We start from the raw sequence: 26,664 nt of genomic DNA on the forward strand, positions 1-26,664 counted from the left end.
CAGTATGTTTCGTGAGATTAAGAGTCACTTATGGTTTGTCTCCCTCCCTATCCCATCTTGTTTCATGGATTCTTTTCCTACCCACTTAAGCCCCCATGTTGCATCACCACTCCCTCATATCAGGGAGATCATATGATAGTTGTCTTTCTCCGCTTGACTTATTTCGCTAAGCATGATACGCTCTAGTTCCACCCATATTGTCGCAAATGGCAAGATTTCGTTTCTTTTGATGGCTGCATAGTATTCCATTGTGTATATATACCACCTCTTCTTGATCCATTCATCTGTTGATGGACATCTAGGTTCTTTCCATAGTTTGGCTATTGTGGACATTGCTGCTATAAACATTCGGGTGCACGTGCCCCTTTGGATCACTACGTTTGTATCTTTAGGGTAAATTCCCAGTAGTGCAATTGCTGGGTCATAGGGCAGTTCTATCTTCAGCCTTTTGAGGAACCTCCATGCTGTTTTCCAGAGTGGTTGCACCAGCTTGCATTCCCACCAACAGTGTAGGAGGGTTCCCCTTTCTCCGCATCCCCTCCAGCATCTGTCATTTCCTGACTTGTTGATTTTAGCCATTCTGACTGGTGTGAGGTGATATCTCATTGTGGTTTTGATTTGTATTTCCCTGATGCCGAGTGATATGGAGCACTTTTTCATGTGTCTGTTGGCCATCTGGATGTCTTCTTTGCAGAAACGTCTGTTCATGTCCTCTGCCCATTTCTTGATTGGATTATTTGTTCTTTGGGTGTTGAGTTTGTTAAGTTCTTTATAGATTTTGGACACTAGTCCTTTATCTGATATGTCGTTTGCAAATATCTTCTCCCATTCTGTCAGTTGTCTTTTGGTTTTGTTAACTGTTTCCTTTGCTGTGCAAAAGCTTTTGATTTTGATGAAATCCCAAAAGTTCATTTTTGCCCTTGCTTCCCTTGCCTTTGGCGATGTTCCTAGGAAGATGTTGCTGCGGCTAAGGTCGAAGAGGTTGCTGCCTGTGTTCTCCTCAAGGATTTTGATGGATTCCTTTCTCACATTGAGGTCCTTAATCCATTTTGAATCTATTTTTGTGTGTGGTGTAAGGAAATGGTCCAATTTCATTTTTCTGCACGTGGCTGTCCAATTTTCCCAACACCATTTATTGAAGAGGCTGTCTTTTTTCCATTGGACATACTTTCCTGCTTTGTCAAAGATTAGTTGACCATAGAGTTGAGGGTCTATTTCTGGGCTCTCTATTCTGTTCCATTGGTCTATGTGTCTGTTTTTGTGCCAGTACCATGCTGTCTTGATGATGACAGCTTTGTAATAAAGCTTGAAGTCCGGAATTGTGATGCCACCAACTTTGGCTTTGTTTTTCAATATCCCTTTGGCTATGCGAGGTCTTTTCTGGTTCCATATAAATTTTAAAATTATTTGTTCCATTTCTTTGAAAAAGATGGATGGTACTTTGATAGGAATTGCATTAAATGTGTAGATTGCTTTAGGTAGCATAGACATTTTCACAATATTTATTCTTCCAATCCAGGAGCATGGAACATTTTTCCATTTCTTTGTGTCTTCCTCTATTTCTTTCATGAGTACTTTATAGTTTTCTGAGTATAGATTCTTAGCCTCTTTGGTTAGGTTTATTCCTAGGTATCTTATGGTTTGGGGTGCAATTGTAAATGGGATTGACTCCTTAATTTCTCTTTCTTCTGTCTTGTTGTTGGTGTAGAGAAATGCAACTGATTTCTGTGCATTGATCTTATATCCTGACACTTTACTGAATTCCTGTATAAGTTCTAGCAGTTTTGGAGTGGAGTCTTTTGGGTTTTCCACATAGAGTATCATATCATCTGCGAAGAGTGATAATTTGACTTCTTCTTTGTCGATTTGCATGCCTTTAATTTCCTTTTGTTGTCTGATTGCTGAGGCTAGGACTTCTAGTACTATGTTGAATAGCAGTGGTGATAATGGACATCCCTGCCGTGTTCCTGACCTTAGTGGAAAGACTTTCAGTTTTTCTCCATTGAGAACGATATTTGCAGTGGGTTTTTCATAGATGGCTTTGATGATATTGAGGTATGTGCCCTCTATCCCTACACTTTGAAGGGTTTTGATCAGGAAGGGATGCTGTACTTTGTCAAATGCTTTTTCAGAATCTATTGAGAGTATCATATGGTTCTTGTTCTTTCTTTTATTGATGTGTTGTATCACATTGACTGATTTGCGGATGTTGAACCAACCTTGCAGCCCTGGGATAAATCCCACTTGGTCGTGGTGAATAATCCTTTTAATGTACTGTTGAATCCTATTGGCTAGTATTTTGGTGAGAATTTTTGCATCTGTGTTCATCAAGGATATTGGTCTATAGCTCTCTTTATAGATGGGATCCTTGTCTGGTTTTGGGATCAAGGTGATGCTGGCCTCATAAAATGAGTTTGGGAGTTTTCCTTCCATTTCTATTTTTTTGGAACAGTTTCAGGAGAACAGGAATTAGTTCTTCTTTAAATGTTTGGTAGAATTCCCCCGGGAAGCCGTCTGGCCCTGGGCTTTTGTTTGTTTGGAGATTTTTAATGACTGTTTCAATCTCCTTACTGGTTATGGGTCTGTTCAGGCTTTCTATTTCTTCCTGGTTCAATTTTGGTAGTTTATATGTTTCTAGGAATGCATCCATTTCTTCCAGATTGTCAAATTTGTTGGCGTAGAGTTGCTCATAGTATGTTCTTATAATAGTTTGTATTTCTTTGGTGTTAGTTGTGATCTCTCCTCTTTCATTCATGATTTTATTTATTTGGGTCCTTTCTCTTTTCTTTTTGATAAATCTGGCCAAGGGTTTATCAATTTTATTAATTTTTTCAAAGAACCAGCTCCTAGTTTGGTTGATTTGTTCTATTGTTTTTTTTGGTTTCTATTTCATTGATTTCTGCTCTGATCTTTATGATTTCTCTTCTCCTGCTGGGCTTGGGGTTTATTTCTTGTTCTTTCTCCAGCTCCTTTAGGTGTAGGGTCAGGTTGTGTACCTGAGACCTTTCTTGTTTCTTGAGAAAAGCTTGTACCGCTATATATTTTCCTCTCAGGACTGCCTTTGTTGTGTCCCACAGATTTTGAACCGTTGTATTTTCATTATCATTTGTTTCCATGATTTTTTTCAATTCTTCTTTAATTTCCCGGTTGACCCATTCATTCTTTAGAAGGATGCTGTTTAGTCTCCATGTATTTGTGTTCTTTCCAAACTTCCTCTTGTGGTTGAGTTCTAGCTTCAGAGCACTGTGGTCTGAAAATATGCAGGGAATGATCCCAATCTTTTGATACCGGTTGAGTCCTGATTTAGGACCGAGGATGTGATCTATTCTGGAGAATGTTCCATGTGCACTAGAGAAGAATGTGTATTCTGTTGCTTTGGGATGAAATGTTCTGAATATATCTGTGATGTCCATCTCATCCAGTGTATCATTTAAGGCCTTTATTTCCCTGTTGATCTTTTGCTTGGATGATCTGTCCATTTCAGTGAGGGGAGTGTTAAAGTCCCCTACTATTATTGTATTATTGTTGATGTGTTTCTTTGATTTTGTTATTAATTGGTTTATATAGTTTGCTGCGCCCACGTTGGGGGCATAGATATTTAAAATTGTTAGATCTTCTTGTTGGACAGACCCTTTGAGTATGATATAGTGTCCTTCCTCATCTCTGTTTATAGTCTTTGGTTTAAAATCTAATTGATCTGATATAAGGATTGCCACTCCTGCTTTTTTCTGATGTCCATTAGCATGGTAAATTCTTTTCCACCCCCTCACTTTAAGTCTGGAGGTGTCTTCGGGTTTAAAATGAGTTTCTTGGAGGCAACATATAGATGGGTTTTGTTTTTTTATCCATTCTGATACCCTGTGTCTTTTGATTGGGGCATTTAGCCCATTAACATTCAGGGTAACTATTGAGAGATATGTTTTTAGTGCCATTGTATTGCCTGTAAGGTGACTGTTACTGTATATTGTCTCTGTTCCTTTCTGATCTACCACTTGTAGGCTCTCTCTTTGCTTAGAGGACCCCTTTCAGTATTTCCTGTAGAGCTGGTTTGGTGTTTGCAAATTCTTTCAGTTTTTGTTTGTCCTGGAAGCTTTTAATCTCTCCTTCTATTTTCAATGATAGCCTAGCTGGATATAGTATTCTTGGCTGCATGTTTTTCTCGTTTAGTGCTCTGAAAATGTCATGCCAGCTCTTTCTGGCCTGCCAGGTCTCTGTGGATAAGTCAGCTGCCAATCTAATACTTTTACCATTGTATGTTACAGACTTCTTTTCCCGGGCTGCTTTCAGGATTTTTTCTTTGTCACTAAGGCTTGTAAATTTTACTATTAGGTGACGGGGTGTGGGCCTATTCTTATTGATTTTGAGGGGCATTCTCTGAACCTCCTGAATTTTGATGCTCGTTCCCTTTGCCATATTGGGGAAATTCTCCCCAATGATTCTCTCCAGTATACCTTCTGCTCCCCTCTCTCTCTCTTCTTCTTCTGGAATCCCAATTATTCTAATGTTGTTTCGTCTTATGGTGTCACTTATCTCTCGAATTCTCCCCTCATGGTCCAGTAGCTGTTTGTCCCTCTTTTGCTCAGCTTCTTTATTCTCTGTCATTTGGTCTTCTATATCGCTAATTCTTTCTTCTGCCTCATTTATCCTAGCAGTGAGAGCCTCCATTTTTGATTGAACTTCATTAATAGCTTTTTTGATTTCAACTTGGTTAGATTTTAGTTCTTTTATTTCTCCAGAAAGGGCTTTTATATCTCTGGAGAGGGTTTCTCTAATATCTTCCATGCCTTTTTCAAGCCCGGCTAGAACCTTGAGAATTGTCATTTTGAACTCTAGATCTGACATATTACCAATGTCTGTATTGATTAGGTCCCTAGCCTTCGGTACTGCCTCTTGTTCTTTTTTTTGTTGTGAATTTTTCCGCCTTGTCATTTTGTCCAGCTAAGAGTATATGAAGGAGCAAGTAAAATACTAAAAGGGTGGCAACAATCCCAGGAAAATATGCTTTAACCAAATCAGAAGAGATCCCAAATCATGAGGGGGGAGAAATCCCCCCTCACGATTGAGTGAGGGATCTCCTCTGATTGGGATCTTCTTTGATTTGGATCTCCCAATCTCTTCTGATTGGGATCTCCCAATCTCTTCTTATTGGGATCTCTTCTGATTTGGGGATAAAAAGAGGTTCAAAAAGAAAGAAAGAAAAAAAGGAAAAAAATAATTAAAAAGAGAGAGATTGAATTAAAAATTCAATCAAGAATTTAAAAAAGAATTAAGAAAAAAAAAGATTGAAGAGATTAGGATCTCTTCTGATTTGGGGATAAAAAGAGGTTCAAAAAGAAAGAATGAAAAAAAAAGAAAAAAAAAGAATTAAAAAAAAAGAAAATGAATAAAGAAAATTATAAAAAAGCAAAATATATATATATTAGATAATCTAGTTAAAAAACGTTAAAAAAGAAAAGGGTAAAAGTTATAAAAAATTTTAGCAGAAGAAGAGAAAAAAAATGAAAAAGAAAAAAAAAATAAATTAACTGCAAGACTAAAAAATCACAGGCAGAAAGCCATGAGTTCCATGGTTTGTTTTCTCCTCCTCTGGAATTCTGCTGCTCTCTCCTTGGTATTGAAACTGTACTCCTTGGTAGGTGAACTTGGTCTTGCCTGGATTTCTTGTTGATCTTCTGGGGGAGGGGCCTGTTGTAGTGATTCTCAAGTGTCTTTGCCCCAGGCGGAATTACACCGCCCTTACCAGGGGCCGTGCTGAGTGATCTGCTCGGCTTTGCTTTCAGGAGCTTTTGTTCCCTGAGCGCTTTCCGTAGAGTTCCGGAGGACGGGAATACAAATGGCGGCCTCCTGGTCTCCGGCCTGGAGGAGCCGAGAGCCCGGGGCCCCGCTCCCCTGTGCGCCCTCAGCGAACAGCTCTTAGTAACTCGCGTCTGCCTAACCTCCAGCCGCGCTCCGAGCTCACTGAGCGTGCAACCGGTTCAAGGCAACTCCAAGCTGCGAGCTTACTGTCGGCTCTGTCTCTGCAGCTGGCTTTCCCGTTCCAATATCCGCAAGCTCTGCGACACTCAGACACCCCTGATCCTTCTGTGACCCCGCGGGACCTGAGGTCACGCCGACCCCGTGTGGGCTTCGCCCCGGTTTAGCCTCCGGAGCGATGTCCCTCAGCGGAACAGACTTTTAAAAGTCCTGATTTTGTGCTCCATTGCTCCGCCGCTTGCCGGGAGCCGGCCCCTCCCCCCGGGGTCTATCTTCCCGTCGCTTTGGATTCACTTCTCCGCCAGTCCTACCTTTCAGAAAGTGGTTGTTTTTCTGTTTCTAGAATTGCTGTTCTTCTTCTCTTCGATCTGCCGATGGATTTGCAGGTGTTTGCGATCTTTAGATAAGCTCTCTAGCTGATCTCCTGCTAGCTGAAGTAGTCTCAGCCTTCTACTTCTCCGCCATCTTGACTCCTCCCCTCCGAAAACACTGACTTTTAATCTTGAAATGTTTACATTTCTCTGGGAAAGAATGAGGTAACTAGATTAAGTTTGTGTGCAAGGCAAAATGGAAACAACTCAAAAACTGAGTTTAGTTATAGAAGGTTACATTTTTACACACTGAGTTTTGTTAATGAAAGTTTATAGCATGTGTTATATTAATAAATGTTAATAACGACTACCCTGGGGGCGCCTGGTGGCTCAGTGGGTTAAAGCCTCTGCCTTTGGCTCGGGTCATGATCCCAGGGTACTGGGATTGAGCCCCACATGGTGATCTCTGCTCTGCAGGGAGCCTGCTTCCTCCTCTCTCTCTGCTGCCTCTCTGCCTACTTGTGATCTCTCTCTGTCAAATAAATAAAAAAAACTTAAAAAAAATAACGATCCTGATTACACTCTATAGCTCTTTATATAATCACATCTGTTTGGTTCTTACAATGACATACTGAGAATGTGCTACAGCTGGTGTCTGAATACAGGTGTTTTCTCTCTCTGGTAGCTTGTTTCCTTGTTAGTAGGCCCTGTGCTGCAACTCTCTGGGGAGATTAGAAATTTAGATCAAAAATATGAAGGCTGTTTGTCTTGGAATCCTGAGTTGATGGGCTGCCTGCCTAAAGGACCTATTATTTGGATCTGCTTGGAAGAAGTGGGTGGAGATCTGGGATCTGCAGTTGGCATTTCCCAGAGTCTCCTATACTACCAGAAGCTTGAGATCCCTCAGCAATTCTCCTTGGCCTGACTCAACCAAGCTCTACAAATAGGAGTAGTTGGATGGGTTACTAAAGGGTTTGAGACTGGGAAAGGTCTGTTGGTGGCTGTGGGTTGAGGCTATATTGCAAACAACTCCCTTCTGAACTCAGAGACTTGAAGGAGGCTCTTGAACATCTCAGTACTTGCGTGCTCCCCATGGGACCAGCTAGACTTTGCTCTGTGCAAACCTCTCATCGGGCCATGGTTGCCTGTTAGGCTACTAGTTCTAGTACCAAATCTTACCAAATCAAGGTTCTCTCAAACTTGAAGTTGAATGCTGAAGTTAATATTAATAGTGTTATCACCAAACAGAACATTTACTGAGCATCTATCATATGCCAGGCACCAAGCTAAACTCTTTCCAATATTAGCTCATTTAATTCTTGTAATAATGCAATATAGGTGATAATCATTATTGCTTCTATTTCACTGATGATGATTTGAGACTTGAAGATATTTGGAAATAATATCTAAAATCACATAACTGTACCTTGGTTTGTCTGCCTTTAGAGTGGGATTCTAGATCACTATTCCATACCATACAATCATAATCATGACCATCACAGTTACCACTATATGTCAGGTACTGTGAGAATTGCCTTATGACTAAGAGAAGCTCTCTAATTACATGTGGGCTATACCAGCAGACTTTTAAGGGCAACTACATATTGCTGCCTATAATTGACCCTAGTGTCAACTCCATATTGATACCTGAGCTGAACTCATCAGCATGAGTGTCAGAGGTGTGAAGGTACCAAAAGGTCTGAGCTCTCCATCAGTTTGTGGCTAGACTTGTGCTTTAGGCAGGAGCTGATAAAGCTGTATTGACATTCCTGTGGACAGAGCAGAAGCTGCATATCCTCTTGGCTCTCTGGATGAATCTCTTACTATCACTGAGGAAGCTACAGCCAGGATAATCCAGAATTGACCGATTTCTTTCTGAAATCTGTGATTATTTTGATTAGTAGGTATTGCTGTCCCCATGTTACAGATGGCGAAAGTGAGACCTAGAAAACTTAAGTGAGGTATCTGAAGATGTAGAACTAGTAAGTGACACAGCTGGAAATTTTCTGTCTTATTTTGATGCTGGTTCTCATATAACCTCCCTTTCTCTGGTCATCAACTATTACCAATCTCTGAAAATTTCCTCCTTTAATTTTCTTCCCTTCAGTATGGCAATAAGACAGATCTAAGGGGCTTGGGAAAAACCATTTGTTCTCCCAACATATATGCACATGTCTTCTATGTGAAAGTTTGCAGCAATGCTCGGCAGATCTGATGATCATCAGAATTATCTAAGGAGTTTTTGAAAGATATTCATGCCTGGGCCAACCCAGAGTTTTGGCAGGGATGGTATAGAGAAAAGAAATCCGTGTTTTTATTTTTTCAGTCTTTTAAAATTAAATTCCAGTATAGTTGATATACAGTGTTATATTAGTTTCAGATGTACAATATAATGATTCAACAATTCTAATCATTACTCAGTGCTCATCATGATAAGTGTAATCTTTAATTCCCATCACCTATTTCACCCATCTCCCCAATTGCCCCCTCTGGTAATCATCAGTTTGTTCTCTATAGTTAAGAGTTAAGAGAAATCTGCACTTTTAAAAATCTATACTTTTTCACAGGTTTGGTAGCTATTGATGAAGAGGAGAGAGCTCTGGCCTATAAACTTGAAGTCCTGGATTCTTATCTGGTTCTGTCAGTGACTTGTTTCATAACTTTAATTAAATAACTTTTTCTGTGTCTACCTTTGTTTCCCCAACTAACAAATAAGGGGACTTGGAATAAGTCAGGGTCTCAAACTGATTTCCAGTAGGATCAATGTTCCTGGCATATGTGTTTTGTTTGAACTGGCATGTGTGTTTTGTTTGTTAAAAGTACTTCACAAGTATAGTGCAAATGCTGTTGAGGTCAACCAGATGATGGCCAAAACAGGATCATGCCAAAACAGGATCCTTGAGGTGATCTGTTGGTTAGGTGTTAACATTTTAGTCTCTCGATGATGGAACAGACTGATGTTCAGGGGCAGGCCAGGGGTGCCAGAGTGCTGGTGACAGTCATTTGAGAGCCTGGGAAAATGACTGCTTCCCAATTTAAATGTAAGGAAGTCACTATTTTTGCAACAGAGTGCAGCAGGTGAGTACCAGATGACTACCAGTCTTATCCATATAATAATTTTGTTATTCTTTGTTATTATCACTTGGTTTTATTATATTAAAATATTAAATTAAATATCAATACTTAAGTACAGGGGAATTTTTCTTTTATAAACCTGGATATACGGCTCCTCTTGGGGGAAAAAAAAATCTGGCCACACTGGATCTGAACTTCTGCCTAGCAACAATTACTTGGGATTGAAAAGCATTGCTGCCTTGAACCCAGCAGGTATTCTCCAGGTTCTCACAGAGTTCCAGAGACTTCATCCACTTATCCTCCCTGCTGGCTACTATAGACATTTGATTTTGTGGTTCCTTGTCTAATAAGGTCCTTTCTAGCCTTAAAGCTTGAGGGCTTTTTTATTCTTTTGCTCTCCAATGCCATTCCTGAATGAAGTTAAATGGGCAGGCAGATAGGACCCTATAAGAAGTCAATAATTTTGGGGCGCCTGGGTGGCTCAATGGGTTAAAGCCTCTGCCTTCGGCTCAGGTCATGGTCCCAGGGTCCTGGGATCGAGCCCCACATCAGGCTCTCTGCTCAGCAGGGAACCTGCTTCCTCCTCTCTCTCTCTCTCTCTCTCTCTCTCCCTGCCTACCTGTGATCTCTATCTGTCAAACAAATAAATAAAAATATCTTAAAAAAAAAAAAGAAGTCAATAATTTTAAGGTGAGACTTGAAGCTTGATGCCTATTAAAGTTGATGACATTTCTTTAAGCTATAAATTGCCCCCTGCCAGGAGCTGGGTGAGGTAGGCCTTTGGTGTGGATTAATCCCAAGATGTTTCATTAAAATCTCTGCATAGCCAACAGTGGGAGGTGACATGCTGACTTGACTTGTACTTTCTCTTGAGGTGACATGCCTGTCCTTTATGCCACAAACTATATCTACAGCTTCTCCTGCTTTCAGCCTCAATTAGAGGAGTGGCTTGTTGATTTGACTTTAATTCTGAGTTACTTCCTTGAGACTGGGTGCTGGCTGAGGTCAATGCTTTCTGAAGTCTTGTTAAGTGTCTGTCACAGAGCTGACAACCCTGGAGGCTTTCACACTAGAGAGCAAGTCATCTCTGCCTTTGGAGTCCTGACTCAGACAGAAAAACAGGACAGACATTATCTCTCATCTGGCAGCCTTTCCTCAAAGAACCTGATTCCGGAGTCCTTCCTCATTTTCCCTAAGTGAAATGCAAAGGTCTTAAAGCCTGATTTTGTTCAAGAATCAGATGTACTGCTGAATGTGCTCAGTGAAGGTGAGCTGAGCATTTAATATTGAATAACAACACTGACAAAAATGATAACAATTACAATAATGTTTTTTTTCCTTTCCCCCCTTAATTATTGACCGAGTATTTATTATCAGACACAGTGGTGAATAAGCCATCTACAGTCATCAGAGGCTTACTGTCTTAGGAAAGAGGCTGGCTTAGTCCAGAATGCCTCAGAAACAAATACTGAGACAAGGATTTCAGCACCAATAGTTTATTCGGTAGGTTCAGGAAACAGAGAAGTGGAGGAGTGATTCAGTCATCAGAGGGTGTCCTAGTAAGTCAGATGTCACAGTGAACAAAACAGTGAACTGAAGCTTAAACCTGTAGGAGATTGAGAAAATATGTAAAATAACACATCAGAATTATCCCTTCCAAGGCAAGAGAACTGGGGTACTTATAGAGGATCATTGGTTGAGGACTTCTGGCAGAGGTTGTTAATTCCTTGGCACTTCAGCCTGCTGCACAGTAGCCTTCAGTTGCCGAGAGAATCTTTCAGGATCTGAAATACAGAAATTGGCTGAACTCCCTAAAATCATAGAATGATAGGAATATTGGTGGGACACTGATAATATCTGCTATAGAAACAAACAATCAAATATTGTATTCAAGAACTATAGAACACTTATGAAGGAAAGTGAGGAGGACACAAAGAGATGGAAAATATTCCATGCTTATAGACTGGAAGAATACATATTGTTAAAATGTCTATGCTGGGATGCCTGGGTGGCTCAGTCAGTTAAGCATCTACCTTCAGATCAGGTCATGATCCCAGGGTCCTGGGATCAAGTCTCACATTGGCCGCCTTGCTCAGCGGGGAGTCTGCCTCTCCCTCCACTTGCCTCTCTCTCTGCCTGCTGCTCCCTTCTGCTTGTGCTCTCTCTCTCTCTGACAAATAAATAACTAAAACCTTTTTTTAAAAAATGCCTGTGCTAACCAGAGCAATCTGCACATTCAATGCAAGTCCTATCAAAATACCACTGACATTTTTCACAGAGCTGAAGAGACAATTCTAAAATTTGTATGGAACCAAAAAAGACCCTGAATAGGCAGAGAAATGTTGAAAAAGAAAACCAAAGCTGGGGGCATAACAATGTCTGACTTCAAGCTATAAACAAAGCTGTGGTCATCAAGACAGTATGGTACTAGCACAAAAACAAGACACTAGACCAATGGTCTAGACCAGAAACAGACCCTGAACTCTATAGTCAACTAATCTTCAACAAAGCAGGAAAGAATATCCAATGTAAAAAGGACAGTCTCTTCAACAAATGGTGCTGGGAAAATTGGGTAGCCACATGCAGAAGAATTAAATGGAACCATTTTTTTTTTCTGCATTATGCACAAATGTCAGTTCTAAATGGATGAAAGACCCAAATATGAGATGGCAATCAATCAAAATCCTAGAGAAGAACACAGGCAGCATCCTCTTCAACATCTGCCTCAGAAACTTCTTTCTAGATATGTCTTTCTAGACATATCTCCAAAGGCAAGGAAAACAAAATTAAACATGACCTATTGGGACTTCATCAGGATAAAAAGCTTTTGTACAGCAAAGAAAATAGTCAACAAAACTGAAAAGCAACCTACAGAATGGGAGAAGATATTTGCAAATAATGTATCAGATAAAGAGCTAGTACCCAAGATCTATAAAGAACTTAATAAACTCAACACCCAAAAAACAATCCAGTCAAGAAATAATAATCCAGTCAAGAAATGGGCAGAAGACACAAACGGACATTTCTCCAAAAAAGACAGAGGGCCAACAGTTACATGAAGAAATGTTCCACATCACTTGGTATCAGAGAAATACAAATCAAAACCACAATGAGAAACCACCTTATACCAGTTAGAATGGCAAACATTAACAAGTCAGAAAACAACAAATGGTGAGGCTATGGAGAAAGGGGAACCCTCCTACATTGTTGGTGAGAATGCAAGGTGGTACAGCCATTCTGGAAAACAGTATGGAGGTTCCTCAAGATGTTAAAACTAGAACAACGCTATGACCCAACAATTGCACTACTGAGTATTACTCCAAAGATACAGATGTAGTGAGAAGAAGTGTTACCCCAATGTTCATAGCAGCAATGTCCACAATAGTCAACCTGTGGAAGAAGAAGAGCTGTCCATGGACAGATGAATGGATAAAAAAGATGTGGCTCATATATACAATGGAATATTACTCAGCCATCAGAAAGGATGAATACTTACCATTTCCATTGACATGGTTGAAACTAAGGGTATTAAGTGAAATAAGTCAATCAGAGCAAGACAATTATCATATGGTTTCACTCATATGTGGAATTTAAGAAACAATGCAGAGGATCATAGGGGAAGGGAGGGAAAACCGAATGGAAAGTTATCAGAAAGGAAGAAAAACCATGAGAAACTATTAACTATAAGAAAAAAAACTGAGGGTTACTGGGGGGACAGGGGGATGGGGCAACCAGGTGATGGGCATTAGAAAGGGCACACAATATGATGAGCCCTGGGTTTTATACACAACAGATGAATTATTGAACAGTGAATCTGAAACAAATGAGGTACTATATATTAGTTAATAGAATTCAAATTAAAAAATATGAAAAATATCAGAGGTGACTTATCAAGTGTTTACTGAGTGTCCTTAAAGCTTATTCATCATTTTTACCCAGGATGATACCGATAGCTTTTAAATTATGATCAATGCTCTTAATTTGCAATGTTTTTGTTTGGAAATAGTAAGAAATTATTACTAATCCCCGACAAGTTGAATCCTTCATTTGCTGTATAATTTTTTTTAACAGTGTCTGGAATAGTCTTGTAAAGACCCGAGTTTGATCATGACTCTTCCATTTGTAGCCTGTATGAATTTTAATAGAACACTTTCCTATTTAGGCCCTGTTTCTCCATCTCTGATATATGAAGGTAAGACTAGGTGATCTTTAAACTTACTTCCCCTAAAAGTCTGGGAAATTTATCTTTTCTTCTCTTTCTCCTTCTCTGCCTCCCCCATTTTCCCTTCTCTTTTCCTCCACAGCCACTGAACGTCTACTATGAGCCAGGTACTGGGTCCCAGGAATACAAAGACAAATTCTTTTCTTTTTTTTTTTTGTAAGAGTTTTAATTCTGGTTGGGGTAAAAATGATGAATAAGCTTTAAGGACACTCAGTAAACACTGCTTTAGAAAGTAGAATCAGATAGCATATGTGTGTGGGGTGTGTGTGTGTGTCTTGATGGTAGGGAGGAAGGTGGGTGCTATCAACTGAGATCTGGGACCCAGGAAGAAAAACAGGTATGGTTAGAAGGAAAGGTGATGAGTTAAGGGTAGGAGTACCTGAGCTCTCACTTTCTTACTAAACTTCAGGAAGATCATTCAATCTCCAGGAACTTTATTTTCTAGACTATCTGTAAAGTAGAAATAGGAATAGAATAGTACCTACATTCTATAAGGATTAGATTTCACTTTATGTGAGAATTCTATACAAACTGGCATTGTTCTCCAGGTATGGAGAGTACTCTTATTACAGTGTGATTTTCAGTCTGTTCAGTGTGGGGGGACATGTCAGGAGACTAGAATTTGAGTCTAGTCTTTGCCTCTTGCTAGTAGTTGTGTAAGACATGGTCCATTTGGGGGTTTAATTTACTCCCTTACCACCATCCTGCCCCCATCTGCATAATGAATATTCTGACAATTTATGGGCTGAGTATGGTTTGATTATATACTATGTTTGAATCACACGGTTTAAAAAAGCAATTTAGTTGGCAACACTCAAAAACCAGTTTCACATAAAATATGTCATCTTGAACCACTATTCCCACATCCAGTAGTCAGACGACACTACGTGGAGGCTACTCACATAGGACCTCCAGTGCAGCCTGATACCCACTACTCCTTCCTGTGTATGGACCCAGAGCTGAGTGTCATTGGTCATTTTTCATTGTCATTGTGTTGCTGCTCTTCTCACTCCTGACTCTTTCACTCATTCACGTTCCTTTCTTGAGTTTGCATGTTTTTGGATTTGTGACCCACTAAATATATGGTTTTCTCTGAAGTCACATTTCTCTTTAAAATTCTGCAATTTTGTCTCTAAATATCCTATAGCTGGCTTCTTACAGACTTGAAATCTCTGACAATGGTTCCTATGTCATATTTCAGGAGTGAATGACTGCTTTCTGATGATGATGCTTCACCTATTTCAATTAATTAGGTGGCTAGTTTAAAACATAGAATAAAGAGGAATAAACTAGACAGGTACATCACTTAGATTTTCCATCCTTTTTAAACCAAAGAGCTCTAACTCAACCTGACTTTGGTGGAAAAAAGAATTTCTTTAGTTACATGATGACCCAAAAGGACTAGTCAGTTGAACTCTTGATCCAGAGGCTCAAAAAATGTCACTGAACTCAGTTTCTCTCTATTTCCTGGCCATTCTTTTCCATTTCAGCTACATGATCAAACTCCACTAATGGCAAGATGGCTATGAGGGGCTCAAATCTCTCATTCAAGGCTTGTGGAAAAGAAAGTGTGTCTTCTTAAAGGGCATACTAAAGCCTTTTTATCCCTCTCTGACCCTGACTGAGCCATGTGTCTCTCCTTTAATTGGCATGGTCAGGGAAATGTGATGCACTGACTAGTCAGTCCTGTGTCCAATGCCTTCTGCAGCCAAAGGTGGTGCCAATTCCACCTGACATTTGCAGACTGCGGGTGGGAAGGAGTTATTTCCTACAGGAAAATTTTTGTCAGAATTATCCAAAGAAGAAAGAATGGGTGCTATATGGATATTTTCTATCAAAAATAATATATAGCCTTCCACCCTATATGGGTCTTCTGCCTACAACAAGTGATCAGAAGACTACAAGTACTTAGAAACCACTTTCCTTAAGGGTAAGGGGGGAGTCATAGTGTTTAAATCACTAGCAGTGGAATAAGTTATTCATAATAGATATAGAATTATTTAAAATTTAGTAAACCATTTTTAAGCAGCACCAAATGAACTTTTTGATATTAGAAAAACTGAGAGATATTTTTAGTGTTTCCTTTTTCAGCAGGGAGCCTGCTTCTTCCTCTGCCTGCTGTTCCCACTGCATGTTCTGTCTTTCAAATAAATGAACAAAATCTTTAAAAAGATGAACAAAAATGAACAAAATCTAAAAAAGAAAAAGGAAAAAATCTTAACATAGATACGTTATTTGATACTATTTTAAAAACAAACAATTTGCGGTGCCTGGGTGGCTCAGTGGGTTAAGCTGCTGCCCTCAGCTCAGATCATGATCTCAGGGTCCTAGGATCGATCGAGCCCCGCATCGGGCTCTCTGCTCAGCAGGGTGTCTGCTTCCCTCTCTCTCTCTCTACCTGCCTCTCTGTCTACTTGTGATCTCTCTCTGTCAAATAAATAAATAAAATCTTAAAAAACAAACAAACAAACAAACAAACAAACAATTTGTCCCAAATCGCAAAGCTAGTAAAAGGAAGATCTAGGCTATAAACCAAGCTCTGACTCCAAAGATTACACTTCTAACCCTTGTGTTTCACTCCTGTCATTTTCTATGCCTTTCTCCATGATGAACTTGGAACATCTGGCTTCAAGTCAACTAATTAAGCAAAGAAAATGGAGAAACTATTTGTAGGAGGCACTGTCCTAAATACTGAGGAATTATGGTGAACAAGACATCTGTGATTCTGCATATGGGTTGTGTTTGATACCTTGGGAGTGAAAGAGATCCCCAGAAAGATGTTTGAAAAGACAAAGTCAGAGAGCCAGGGCTAAACCCTGAGGAACTTTGATCTTTAAAGGTGGGTGGAGGTGGTGGTGCATCTAAGAGGCAGAGACAGAAAGACCTTAGAAAAGCCAGGAGAACACTCAGTCACAGCACCTAAAAAAATGGCAAACTCTTCTAAAAGGTCATAGTAGTGGAGACTAAGATGTAGCCATGGGGTTTAGAAACATGAAGCCCATAGTGCCTTTGGTAAGAGGTCTTTTGGTAGAGTTGTAACGGTGAGGCCATTTTCAAGGAGAAAATGGGAGTGACAGGAGATGGGGGCAGTGTATATAAACACCTCAAATCCCTTTTTTGAAGATGGACTATAAAGGAGAGGAGAGGAATAAGACAAGCGCCAAAGGGGCAGATGTATAGCTTTTTTTTTTTTTAAAGGTGGGTCAGACTAAAACATTTTTGAATGTTTATGAGATATATACAAGAAAGGGATGATGAAGATATAGGAGGGGAAGACAACAATGGAGTCAGTGGGGCTTCTTACAAGGATAAAAGATTTGAGGTTCATAGCACAAGCCCAGGAGTAGGCTTTTCATACTTATGAGGAAGGACTTCAGCCTCAATGAAAGGGAACAGAAAGAGGAGACACTTTGAGTCAGCAAGGTTTATAGATTTGGTAAATGGGAGGTGAGAGAGTTTTCATCTAATGACTTCTCTTTTCTTCCTGAAAATGACACATTTCTCTATAGAGTCCACTGTTATTTCTCCTGGGCCCAGATGTCTGGAAGGATTGAGTTCAGCCTCCATATAAAAGAGAAGAAGATACTGAGTTGAACACGTGCAAATTGTCAACTACTTTTATTCTCTGCTGGAAATAATCATCATGAGTTTGACAGAAAGTTGTTGAAAGAAAGAAAGAAAGAAACAAAGAAACAAACAAACATGATGTTCAAAGCATGGTATGCTCATGTCATAGGACTGAATATGCTGACTGCACATGGGGTGTTTACATTGCTTGTCAGAAGCAGTGAGCCAGGTGTCTAACATCCAAGGTATTGGCAAAAGAATTTTTGCCAATTTAGTGCATGAGTGTCCTGGAGTCAAATTTGCAAAAAAATCTTTAAAGGAATTAATCTACGGCAAGTCTAAAACCCAAAACCTAAGCCAAGCATCTGCAGTCTGCACTGTACTGACCCACACAGGCTGCTCACAGTTCAATCTGGTCTATCTCTGCCACATGGATCACCTCATCGGCAGATGAGAAATGAAATGTTACTGATGATTCAAAAGTGACTCCTGCTAATGTTAAGACTGATCTTATTCCTTGGAAAGACAAACAGTGAATATCAGTTCCTTATATTTTTCAGATCACGTAATATGAACTATGATTCTATTAGATATAAAAACAGAAAAAAAATTAAAATTAGTTTTATGTTCCCAGTCTGCATTATTTCTTGATTTTATGGTAAAAAAAGTATAGAGTACAAATAACAAAGCTCTTAGGAATTAAAGGAAAGTCTTTAGCCATGTGAATCATAGAGTCCTAAAGTTATAGAGGACCTCAAGTGTCCTTGGTTGAACTTTTTCTTGATGCAAAAATCCCCTCTTCATCAGCTTCAACATAAGGCCAGTCATCCTTGGCCTGACTGTATATGTGATGCGGCATTCATACTGCTGTGGTCTCTCTTTCCATTCTTAGAGAGTTTTGGTTACTCATGTGGAATAACTTCAGTTTTCCTGTCATCACTTATTTTGTGCTGTTAAATTATGTGGAATAAATTCAATCCCTCTTATACAGAATTTATATTCTTATATTGGAAACAAGATATCTTGGCCTTCTTGCAACATAGCAATTGGGAGCCTGTGAATGTGAATCACTCAGAACCCAAGTTAGAGTTGCATCACAGATTTTATGGGTGTCATGACTTTAAGCAAGTTATTTCTCCTCTTAGAATTTGATTTTCACATTTATAAAATGACATTAGATTGCCTTATAAGGTGTTGTATGGCTTGAGTTTTATAATGAACGTAAAGGTCACAATACAGTGCTCTGAAGGTAGAGATTCCATATGCTATAATATATCCATGATTTTCCATGATTTTCATGAGTTTCCATGATTTTTCCATGTTTTCCCATGATTATCCATGATTTTCCGTGATTTCCAAGATTTTCCACGATTTTCCTGTTGAATCACCTTGGGAAGCTGCATTATCCCTTGGAATATCTGTTTCCTCAAGAGATGTTATGATTGCACCTCATGAAGTTGTTGTGAGATTAAATGTAAACTGCTAAGATCCATGCTTGGCGCATAGTAATCGATAAATATTTAATATTGGCCAATAATCAACTAATTAGATTAATTATAAATCAGCTAATAATTAATAGTAATTAATATTATATATGTATTTATAGAATACTAGCCTGGTTCTTATATCTTTGACTAGATATTCATCAGGTATGATATCTGTATTAATTTGTTATATAGGAAGAGATAACTAAATATAATATCCTAATTGGGCTTCCCACACCCACTATTGTTGTCCTCCTCACTGTAGCCAAAATTTGCAACTTAATAACACATAAATCTGATTATTGCTTGAACTCTTTCAATGACTTTCCATTGCCTTATCATAAAGCCCAATGATCCCAATATTTGCTCAAAGATCCTTTTTGACTGACTCTTTAGCCTCATCTCCCACCATTTCTCTCTTTGGACTCTATACTCCCCCAGGCAATTGTTTTCAATTTCATCTGGCCCCATGTTCAGTCTCAGCTCTTGGATTTTGCACTTGTTGTGTCTCTTGCTAGAAGCTTCCTTTCTCCTCACCTTACCTAGCTGCCTTGTAGTCATCTTTTGTGTTTTGCCTTCATTATTACTCCTCATTCCTCAAAAAAGTTAAAAATACAATTACCCTATGACCCAGCAACTGAACTATTAAGTATTTATCCAAAGGATACAAACAGTGATTTGAAGGGACACCTGCATCCCAATGTTTTTAGCAGCAATGTCCACAATAGTCAAACTGTGGAAAGAGCTCAAAGGTGTTCATCGACAGATGAATAGATAAAGAAGATGTGGTGTATATACAATGGAATATTAGTCAGCCATCAAAAGTATGAAATCGTTCTATTTGCAATGACATGGATGAAACTAGATGGTATTATGGTTAGCAAAATAAGTCAATCAGAAAAAGACAAATACCAGATGATTTTACTCAAATGTGAAATTTAAGGAGCAAAGTAGATGAACATAGGGTATGGGAAGGAAAAATAAAATAAGATGAAAACAGGGAGGGAAGCAAACCTTAAGAGACTCTTAACTATAGGAAACAAACTGAAGGTTGTTGGAGGGGAGCTGGTGGGAGGATGGGGTAATTGGATGAAGGGCATTAAGGAGGGCACATGATATAATAAACACTGGGTGGTATATGTAACTGATGAATCACTAAATTCTGCTTCTGAAAATAATAATACAGTATATGTTACCTAAATAGAATTTAAATAAAAAATTAAAAGATACCACTCTTCAAAGTAATCTTTTCTGACCCAGCCATATAAACTAGGTTAAGAGCTGCTCTTCTTACTTTCACATCATCCTGTGATTTCTGTATTATAGCCCTGATTTTAGTATGAAGATTTCTTTATTTACCTCACTCTTGCTTAGCTTGAAGGTCTATGATGTCAGGGACACTCTGCTTTGCTCCTGCTCTTCCTACAGCACTTATCATAGGCCAGGAACATAGAGGAAACTCAATGGACAACTGTTGAAAGAGTAAAGGAAAATTCAGTTTCTTCCCAGGGATAATTGGCTGTTCAAGTATTTTAAGGACACCTGGAACTCAACTTATCCTATGCTGATGGAGATCTGAGCCTTCAATTTCCTATTGGCCAGGCCTCTCTGAGACTTTCTCTCTTCAACTACAGGGGACCTGTAGTTTATATGTCAGGTAGTATTGGAAATAAGACTGAGCATTTTGGATAGAGAAAAAATGATGCCCTGGGGCTGCTGAGTGGCTCGATCTGTTGAGTGGCCAACTCTTGGCTTCAGAGCAGGTGGTGATCTCAGGTTCATGAGAGTGAGCCCCACATCAGGCTCCATATCGTGCATGGAGTCTCCCTGTCCCTATCCTCCTCCTCTCCCTCCTCCCAATAGGTAAATGGATAAAATCTTAAAAAAAATGCCCCCTTTCCTGTGAAATATTGAAAGTTATTTGGGGAGAATAGCAGAGAATAGTAGTGTCTGTTTTTCAATCACCAAGAAGGGACTCTTCACTTCTGTAAGATTCTAGGCCCACTGAGGCAGAGAACACCAAAAGAGACTATCTGACCAGAAGTGCAGTTTCAACAAATGCTTTCCTTTCTTCAGGGTTTTTGGTTTCATGAGAAGTTGCTCTTAGTTATGGCTTATGTGGAGGACTTGGAATATATGAACTAGTATCAGTTCTGAAGTAAATCTGAAGTTAATCTCCCAACAAAACTCTAACAAGTCATGGTGGCCAGCATTTATAGATAAGAATGAATAAATTCCATAATATATGGCATTTAATGAAGGCTACTAGGGACAGTGCAATTGAGATTTTATATAGAGTGTTAATATTTTATTTACTTAAAAGAATAGGTGATAATTAGCACATAAGAAGATCCAAAGTGTGTGTGTTGAGGCTGAACCAGGAGATTGTTTATGTGAGAGACAGGTCACCCTGTGTTGTGTCCTGATTATTTTCAAATCCAAATAACCTTCATTGTGCAGATGTGTTGGACCTGACACTTGGCCAGTTGACACTTGTCATATAAGAATTTTTGAAACACATTGAAAAGATGACACTATGTTGCTGTTGTAGGTATATAGCATAAAACATGGGCAGGGTGATGGGGAAGGATTACTATTACAGGTTATAAAGGAAAGCTGGCCTTTGACATGTTCTACAATTTCCTGTAATTAGGGAATATGTGGGGGTGTTGATCAACTTTGTCTTTTTGAGTAAAGTATAGATATGTGGACCTTGTGCCCAGAAACTAAAGCTGGTCTCAATATAATATAGAACAATTGCCTGTTAACATGGATAACCTGCTTTTGAATATGCAGATATAATCTTAATAATTACAGTTTTTCACTCATTCAGTATTAGATATTTACTAAATACTAAATGAGCACATGATAATTAAATGTATGGATCAGTTAGTATGGGCTAAGTTAATGCTGCAGTTAAAATAAAGCCCCTAAAATTTCAGGTCATTTTAAGTTCCTGTCCATCCTGGGCTGACTGTGGTTCTCCTGCATCATCTTCATTCCAGGACCAAAGCAGAAAGAGCAGGGGAGGTACTTGCTGGCTTCATGAACTATGACAAACCATGTGATGACCCTTAAAGTTCTGTTCAGAAGTCAGTACTGTCATATCACTAGTCAAAATAAATCACAATACCCCTAGTGATCAGTGGAGTGAGATGTGTAATTCTCCCATAATTCCCTCTCTTTGGTAGTAGAAGCATGAATATTTTGAGCAGACAGTACAATTTACATTAGTGTAAGCAGCAGGAGTTTGGACAAAGAATTCCCAATGACAGAAAGATTAGTTTCAATAAATAGTTTGGCTAATTTCACAAGGACACTTCATAGAATGGGAAGAACTTAAATGAATCTGCCAAGAAGTGAGTTTTATCAGAAGCATTGCCCTGTTTGTTTGCTTGTGTTTTTTGTTTGTTTGTTTCTTTGGCCCCAATAGTGGTTACTCCCTGCTTTGACACCTTCCAGCACTTATTTCCAGGGTTTTTCAGGACTCAGCCTTGTGGAAGCACAAATATTCTGAGTTCCTTAATGCACAGCAGCAGATGGGGAGCTGAAAAATTTTGAAAACAACTTTTTTTTTTTCCCTGACACAAGTCAGATGCTGAGTTTGTGATTCTAATAGGACTATATCTTTTGACTTCATTTATGTAAAGTTTTCATACTTGCAAGCAATTCACTACTAAAGGAAGTCATCAATTCTTATACTACCAAATTTAATTAAAGTTATTCTTTGCTGATATCTAGTGTAAAATGGCAAACTTTATTAGTCATCTTATAGAAAGTGATGACAGCACATTTTTTTTTATAGCATGAATGGGAATTTATTTATACTTCATGTAAAACAAAGTAGCCAGTATAATGAGACAGTAATTTGTAACTTCCAACGTAAACATTTTAGGAGCAGTAGTATCAAAAGTGAGTGCTAATTAGAGAGCTGTTGGAGAAAATATGAAAGTGGTAACAGATTGACAAGCTATACCAAACAGCAGGCTATTTATAACTCCATGCTGTTTTTAAATTCTATTTTGTTTAATAGTCTTTGGGCAACTCATAAGAGGGGAGAGCTTCACAACTTGATTTGCAGTTTAATTTCTGTAAATACAACTAAACCTTGCAGACATGATTGCAATGCTGCTAGCTGTGATAATTAAAAAGGTATTATTAACTAAATGGCTTACTGACTGTGTCATTTGAGATTCTAATATCTTTTGTGTTCCATCTCCCTAAAGAGAGGATAAACCCAAGTATTATTTAATTATGTTTTTTAAAATAAAGGGCACTTTAATCAGCAACCTCTCAGGAGCTCTTGCCTTGTAGTCATTTATTCAGACAATGCAAAACTCAAGAAATATTTATGTGAAAGGAGAGAGGTGGTGAGTCACAGGTACTTACTTGGGATGCTGTTGACATTGTAGACACTTGACCTCCAGTTTCATTAGCAAAGCTGAAAATTATTTGCTGCCAACTATATATAGACTTCTGGTTTCTTAGCAAATATAAGAAAAAAAAAAGTCCTTATTGGGAAAGGAAAGATGAGTCACAATTTGTAATTGTTAATCTCTTCTCCAGTGGTATTCTCCCATGAAAACAACTGCCAGGATCCATGAGGTAGCTGAGAGAAGTGAATGTGTGTAAAAGGGAGAAAGCCATTTATAATTGCTTTTTTAAAAAACTGAGATAAATGGTCATATCTTCTGCTATTTTTCTTGACTGGATTTTTTGTTTTCTGGGTGTTAAGTAAGGTAAGATCTTTATAGATTTTGGATACTAGCCTTTTATCTGACACGTTATCTGCAAGTATTTTCTCCAATTCCATAGGTTGCCTTTTAGTTTTGTTGACTCTTTCCTTTGCTGTGCAAAAGTTTTTATTCTGATGACATCCCAGTAATTCATTTTTGCTTTAGTTTTGCTTGCTTTTGAAGATATGTCTAGCAAGAAGTTGCTGTGGCCAATGTCAAAGAGGTTGCTGCCTGTGTTCTTCTCTAGGATTTTGATGGATTGCTTTCTCACATTTGGGTCTTTCATCCATTTTGAGTTGATCTTTGTGTATGGTGTAAGAGAATGGTCCAATTTCATTTTTCTGCATGTGGCTGTTCAATTTTCCCAGCACCACTTATTGAAGAGACTGTCTTTTTTCCATTGGATATTCTTTCCTGCTTTGTGGAAGATGAGTTGACCATAGAATTGAGAGTCCATTTCTGGGTTCTCTATTTTGTTCCATTGATCTACAAGTCTGTTTTTGTGCTAGTAGCTTACATGTCAATTGATAGATGATGGATAAAGAAGATGTGTAATATATATACACATATTCACAAATCACTAACTTCTACTCCTGAAACTAATAATAATACACTATATGATACCTAAATAGAATTTAAAAAATTAGATAAAATTCATACAACCATTTCATCATTCACCATTTAAAAAATTTTTTTAAGTATAAAATTCAGTGAGTTCTAGAAGGGTCCCAATGTTCTGATAGCATCACTCCTATCTAATTTCAGAATATTTTCATTACTCCTCAGAGAAACCACATTCACATTAAACATCAGTCCCCATTTATCCCTCCCCAAGCCCTGGCAACCACGAATCTGTTTTGGGTCTCTATGGATTCGCCTACTCTAGACATTTTATATATATTGAATCATAAATATGTGGCTTTTTATATCTGACTTCTTTCACTTAGCATGCTTTCAAGGATGATCGATCTTGTGAGGTGCATCAGAAGTTAATTCCTTCTTATGTTATTTTTTAAATTAAATTCAATTAGTTAACATGTAGTACATGATTAGATGCAGATGTAGTGTTCAATAATTCATCGGTTGTGTATAACATGCAGTGCTCATCACATCATGTGACCTCCTTAGTCCCAATCACCCAATTACCCCATCTGCCCACCCTCCTCCCCTCCAGCAACCCTCAGTTTTCCCTGTAGTTTAGAGTCTCATGGGTTTTCCCCCTCTGATGACTTCCCAATCAGTTTTTCCTCCCTTCCTCTATGATCCTCTGCACTGTTTCTTTAATTGCACATATGAATGAAACCACATGATAACTGACTTTCTCTGACTTAGATTGATCAACACAAAACCCTCCAGTTCCAACCATTTCAATGTAAATGGTAAGTATTGATCCTTTTTGATGGCTGAGTAATATTCCATTATATAATATATCACATCTTCTTTATCCATTCTTCTGTTGATGGACATCTCGGCTCTTTCCACAGTTTAGCTATTGTGGACATTCCTGATATGAACATTGAGGTGTAGGTGCCCCTTTGGATGACTACATTTGATCTTTGGGGTAAATACCTAGTAGTGCAATTGCTGGGTCATAAGGAAGCTCTATTTTTAACATCTTGAGGAACCTCCATACTGTTTTCCAGAGTGGCTCTACCACCTTGCATTTCACCAACAGTGTAGGAGAGTTCCCCTTTCTCTGCATCCTCACCAATGCTTGTTATTTCCTGACTTGCTAATTTTTGCCATTCTGACAGGTGTGAGGTGGTATCTCATTGTGGTTATTATTTGAATTTTCCTAATGCCAAGTGATGTGGAGTATTTTTCATATATCTGTTGTCCATTTGTATATCTTCTTTGGGGAAATATCTGTTCATGTCTTCTGCCCATTTCTTGACTGGATTATTTATTTTTTGGGTATTGAGTTTGTTAAGTTCTTTATAGACCGTAGGTACTAGCCTTTCATCTGATATGTCATTTGCAAATATCTTCTCCCATTCTGTAGGTTGCTTTTCAGTTTTGTTGACTGTTTCCTTTGATGTGCAGAAGCTTTTTATCCTGATGAAGTCCCAGTAGTTCATTTTTTTGCTTTTGTTTCCCTTGCCTTTGGAGATGTGTTTAGTAGGAAGTTGCTGTCACCTAGGTCAAAGAGGTTGATGCCTGTGTTCTCCTATAGGATTTTGATGGATTTCTGTCTCACTTTTAGGTATTTTATTTGTTTTGGTTTTATTTTTTGTGTATGGCGTGTATGTGTGGTGTAAGAAAGTGGTCCAGTTTCATTCTTCTGCAGGTGGCTGTCCAAGTTTCTTAGCATCATTTGTTGAAGAGAATGTCTTTTTTCCATTGGATATTCTTCCCTGCTGTGTGGAAGATTAGTTGCAAATTGAAGGTTCATTTCTCAGTTTTTTATTCCATTCAATTGATCTATGTATCTGGTTTTGTGCTAGTTCCATACTGTCTTCATGATTGTAATTTTGTAATATAGCTTAAAGTCTGGTATTGTGATGCCACCAGCTTTTATTTTCTTTTTTGACATTCCTCTGGCTAATTTGGTGTCTTTTCTGGTTCCGGACAAATTTTAGGATTGTTCATTTGGGTCTATGAGTAATGCTGATGGTATTTTTAAAAATTTTTATATAAACTATTTTTATTAATATATAATGTATTATTTGCCCCAGGGGTACAGGTCTGTGAATCATCAGACTTACACACTTCACCATATCACCTACCCTTGACTGGGATTGTACTGAATGTGCAGATTGCTCTCAGTAGCATAACATTTTAACAATAATTATTCTTCCAGTGCATCAGTATGGAGAATTTTCCCATTTCTTTGTGTCTTCCTCAATTTCTTTTATAAGTGTCCTGTAGTTGTTGGAGTATCAATCCTCTGCCTCTTTGGTTAGGCTTATTACTAGGTATCTTATGGTTTTGGGTACAATTGTAAATAGGATCAATTTCTTCATTTCTCTTTCTTCTGTCTCATTGTTAGTGTATAGAAATGCAACTGATGTCTGTACATTGATTTTATATCCAGCCACTTTGCTCAATTATTTTGTGAGTTCTAGCAATTTTGGGTTGGAGTCTTTTAGGTTTTCACATAAAGTATCATGTCATCTGCTAAAAGTGAGAGCTTGACTTCTCCTTTGTCAATTAGAGTGCATTTTGTTTCTGTTTGTTGTCTTATTGTTGAGGCTAGGATTTCTAGTACTATCTTGAACAACAGTGGTGAGAGTGGGCATCTCTGTTGTGTTCCTGACCTTCAGGAAAAAGCTATCAGTTTTTCCCCACTAAGAATG

This window comes from Neovison vison, chromosome 7 (assembly GCF_020171115.1).
Source record: "Neovison vison isolate M4711 chromosome 7, ASM_NN_V1, whole genome shotgun sequence".
Classification (NCBI taxonomy): Eukaryota; Metazoa; Chordata; class Mammalia; order Carnivora; family Mustelidae; genus Neogale; species Neogale vison.